Source organism: Etheostoma cragini, chromosome 6 (assembly GCF_013103735.1).
Source record: "Etheostoma cragini isolate CJK2018 chromosome 6, CSU_Ecrag_1.0, whole genome shotgun sequence".
NCBI lineage: Eukaryota > Metazoa > Chordata > Actinopteri > Perciformes > Percidae > Etheostoma > Etheostoma cragini.
In genome coordinates, this window is record NC_048412.1 from 28037634 (window position 1) to 28042718 (window position 5085).

Consider the following 5085-nt stretch of genomic DNA (forward strand, 5'->3'; position numbering starts at 1 on the left):
AAAAAAAAAAAAAAAGAGAGAAATGTCAAATAAAGTGACAAAAAAATGGGAAAAGATGTCGAAAAAAGTAACAAATATAAAAAAAAAAGTAACAAATGTGAAAAAATAAAAATAAAAGCTTTAAAAATGTTGGGGAAAATTCACGGAAATTTCAAAAGGCTCAGAAAAAGTCAACAAACGTTGTGGGAAAGACACTAAAGTGTAATAACAAATGACAAAAATTGTCAACAAAAGTGACAAAAATGTGAACAAATGTCAAATAAAGTGACAAAAATGTCAAAAGATGTTGAAAAAATTAAAAAAAAATTAAAAAAAACGGGACAAATGTAAAAACTTCTGAGCCCTCCAGACCCCTTTTTTCCCACTGATTTTCTACATTTTCTCTTAACATACTGCAGTTTACCTTTTCATATGAATAAGAAGAGGACGGGGAAAGACGGAGCGACAGTCTGGCTACAGCGTGACCAATCCTGGTCTAAAGCTCCTGTGTGACTGTCACGGTAACCATGGCAACAGAGGGAGTCTAGTCATCTGTATCATCCTGCAGCAGAAAGTGAGTTTTGGTTCCTCTCTGTTTTTAATCCCCTTGTTGTTATTTTTTTTTTTCAGGACAATGCAGCGCACATTATTATTACAATAGGCTCGTTTGCAACCCCAGTCCCTTCCAAAAACAATTATAACCAAATATAAGTTTTATGAGAACAACAAAGTGTGAGTTACACAGCCATGCAGCTAATGCATTGTACACTAATATATTACATCAGCATTTCACAAAGTTGAAACCGCATCAACAGCATAGAAAGTGTCCTCTTCCAAATTCAGACCGTCTTCTCAGAGGTTAATTAACGTGCTTTATTACGACTCAATGGTATGAAAATAACTCATGTAATAACATCAAATCTGTGACAACCTGAAAATATATAATAGCTCTCTTTTCAAATAAATCAATATATATGAAATAATGTATATGCCCTATCTGGTGTCAGCTTGAAAATCCAGCTTCAGCTAAATCTCTCTTAAAACCTTTTCAGTGTGATAAGATCAGGTTTTTCAGGGTCCATGTGAGCTTTGAGATCTCCAGCACCTTTATTATTAGACACTGAAACAAATGTGCTAGCATAATATATATATATATATATATATATATATATATATATATATATATATATATATATATATATATGTATATATGGCAGCCTCTCTGGAATTATGTCAACAAAGTACCGTAGTAATGTGTGCAAAGCACAAGTCAATTTAAGTACACGCTTATAATGGTCCCATGAAAAACAGTGAAAACCGGATGTTTTCATGAATTTATAACCCCCCCCCAGGTTTTTTCAGTGTCCATGTGAGCTTTGAGATGTCCAGCACCTTTATTAGACACTGAAACAAATGTGGTAGCATATTGTGTATGAGGCAGCTTCTCTGGAATTACATCAACAAAGTACCGTAGTATAGTGTGCAAAGCGCAAGTCAATTTAAGTACACGCTTAATGCTTGTACGGGCCCATGGAAAAGCGGACCTCATGTGTTGTCCAAGCCTTGTATGCATTGTCCGTATATGTCTAGCCCAGCTGATGTCTTGTATAAATGTCCTTGTCCTCATGTAACTGTATTGTTGTTTTAGTTGTCTAAATGTGTCTTTCCATATCGATGTGTTGTCCAAACGTCTGTCCCGACCTTCTGTAACATGTTTTATGTTTCTGCAAAACAGGAAGTCAGGCCCGTTTACAATGTAATGACCTGTTACTTTTTAACTTTCCTGTGTGATAAATATGAATGAATGGACACTTTCATGAATTTATAACCCCCCCGGACAGGCAAAAGAGGACGTTTTGTCACCCTAGCTAACTCTAAATCAATTAAAGCATATTACCACAAAGGACTATAGACGCAGATTTCATCAAACACCCAGGTGTTCTTATCAGATTTAGGAGTTGTTGCTCTCTACTTTGTTCTGCCACTTCCTTTTTCCCATTGAGGCAACATCAAATATAGAGATATGGAGAAAGAATTTGACGTTTCCTGCAACAAAAAAACATAATTGTACTCATAATGTCTCTGTGTTTCCTACTCTGAGCCCTCAGAGAAAGAGCTCAAAACCAAACTGATGTGGAAGAGCATCCCGCACGTCAAAAACAACAGATATGGACAGGAGGACCAATCGGCATGTCCTCTATTCAGCATCTGAAGGATAGAATAACACCAGCGTCTTTGAAAGGTAGAATACTACCTAGAGACCTACCTGGAGACCTACCTAGAGACCTACCATGAGACCTACCTGGAGACCTACCTAGAGACCTACCTGGAGACCTACCTGGAGACCTATCTAGAGACCTACCTAGAGACCTACCCGGAGACCTACCTGGAGACCTACCTGGAGACCTATCTAGAGACCTACCTACAAACCTACCATGAGACCTACCTGGAGACCTACCTAGAGACCTACCTAGAGACCTACCTAGAGACCTACCTAGAGACCTACCATGAGACCTACCTGGAGACCTACCTGGAGACCTACCTAGAGACCTACCATGAGACCTACCTGGAGACCTACCTAGAGACCTACCCGGAGACCTACCTAGAGACCTACCCGGAGACCTACCTAGAGACCTACCCGGAGACCTACCTAGAGACCTACCTGGAGACCTACCTAGAGACCTACCTAGAGACCTACCATGAGACCTACCTGGTGACCTACCTAGAGACCTATCTAGAGATCTACCTAGAGATCTACCTGGAGACCTACCTAGAGACCTATCTAGAGACCTACCCGGAGACCTATCTAGAGACCTACCTAGAGACCTACCCGGAGACCTACCTAGAGACCAACCAAGAGACCTACCTAGAGACCTACCTAGAGACCTACCAAGAGACCTACCTGGAGACCTACCTAGAGACCTACCAAGAGACCTACCTAGAGACCTATCTAGAGACCTACCAAGAGACCTACCTGGAGACCTACCTAGAGACCTACCTAGAAACCTACCTGGAGACCTACCAAGAGACCTACCTGGAGACCTACCTAGAGACCTACCTAGAAACCTACCTGGAGACCTACCTGGAGACCTATCTAGAGACCTACCTGGAGACCTACCTAGAAAGAAAGGGGACACGGGACAAAGCTGAAATCAGAGGACTAAAAAACTCTTTTTCACATAAGTCACAAAAGGATTGAAAAAGAGTTTTTCATTTTGAAATTTTGATTTAGAAAAACAAAAATTTAAAGTTGAAAATCTTTTGTTGACGCTTTTTATCGATGTTTTTTATCTTTTTCTTACGTTTTTGGCCCTTTTTGTTTTTGTTTTACATTCATTCCCTTTGCTGTGGCGATACTTAGCTCAGGTGCTTCCTATTTCTTTTGACGATCTTTCAGATGTTTCTGCAGGCTGATTGGAGCCCACCTGTGCTCCAATCAGCTGATTGGACACGATTAGGAAGGACACACACCTGTGTGTACGCGAGGCCTCCCAGCCGCCCAGGTGCATGTCATGAGTCCTTCGTGTTAGTTTCTGTAATCTGGATCCAAGTTAGATTCAGCTTAGCTAGAAGACCACATAGGGTGAACGCCCCACACATCAAATTATTGAAAAGCAAAGAAAAATACAACTTAATACTACAAATGAATCGATTTATGAAGAATAAATAACAAAAAAACGCCCATTTAACCAACTCTGTCTACATCAACATGGTATACAGTGCATGCTTTGTTTACTAGATGTATTCTTGGTGTGTTTTACATCCATGTGCACGGGCACTTGTGTCAGTGTGACGCAGTAAATTAAACTTTAATGTATTCATATAGCACCTTTCATTGAAGTATGACACCCAAAATTACAAAAACTAAACAAAAGGCAATGCTAAAAATTACAACAATAAGAACATTAAAAGAGACGCGTCCTGGGGGGGGGAAGCAAAGGTGCATTTCTTATTTATTTTAATATTTATGCAATAAAATATTTATAACTTTACTACAGGGGCCATTGTTCAGTGCATGTGATTTTGGTTGGTTTGACTGGTTTTGTGGCTCTTTTACTTCAGTCTACTTTCTGCACATTGTCTGTTGTTTGCCTGTTTTTCTTGTGTGTTTAATTGTTTGTTTGTTTTGCGTTCATTGTAGAAAATGCAGTCTGCCTATGGGAACTGGAAGGTCACCGGTTCAAGTCCCGTACAGACCAAAGTACGGAGTGTGGATCGGTAGATGGAGAGATGCTACTCCACCGGCAGCCCACTCACTCTGACATCTCTCCATTAGCACATGAATAGAGCAAGTGTGTGTACTTCAGCCCTGTGTGTACTAACAGAGTGTAAATTGTAATTTCCTATCACACAGACACAACCGTGGCAGCAACCACACATTTACTAGAAATATGACTCCTGGGCGCCTCCCTAGAGAGGTGGTCCAGGCACGTCCAGCTGGGAGGAGGTCTCGGGGAAGACCCGGGACTAGGTGGAGGGACGTCCAGCTGGGAGGAGGCCTCGGGGAAGACCCAGGTCTAGGTGAAGGGACGTCGGTGGCCTTGGGGAAGACCCAGGACTAGGTGGAGGGACGTCCAGCTGGGAGGAGGCCTCGGGGAAGACCCAGGACTAGGTGGAGGGACGTCCAGCTGGGAGGAGGCCTCGGGGAAAACCCAGGACTAGGTGGAGGGTCGTCCAGCTGGGAGGATGCCTCGGCGAAGACACAGGACTAGGTGGAGGGTCGTCCAGCTGGGAGGATGCCTCGGCGAAGACCCAGGACTAGGTGGAGAGATTATATCTCCAACCTGGCCTGGGAACGCCTCGGGATCCCCCAGTCGGAGCTGGTTGATGTGGCTCGGGAAAGGGAAGTTTGGGGTCCCCTGCTGGAGCTGCTGCCCCCGAGACCCGATACCGGATAAGCGGATGAAGATGGATGGAGATGGATGGCCCTCTAATTAATTGTTGAGAACCAATGGATTAATAGATTAACCTTCGCGGCTCTAGTTTCTAACATCACATCAGGATCTTTGTTCAGATTTTTCCCAGAACTCATTGTAACAGATTCAAAACAAACTTGAAACAGGTAAACAAAAGCAATCGAGAATGCTCTCAATCACGGCTCACTCC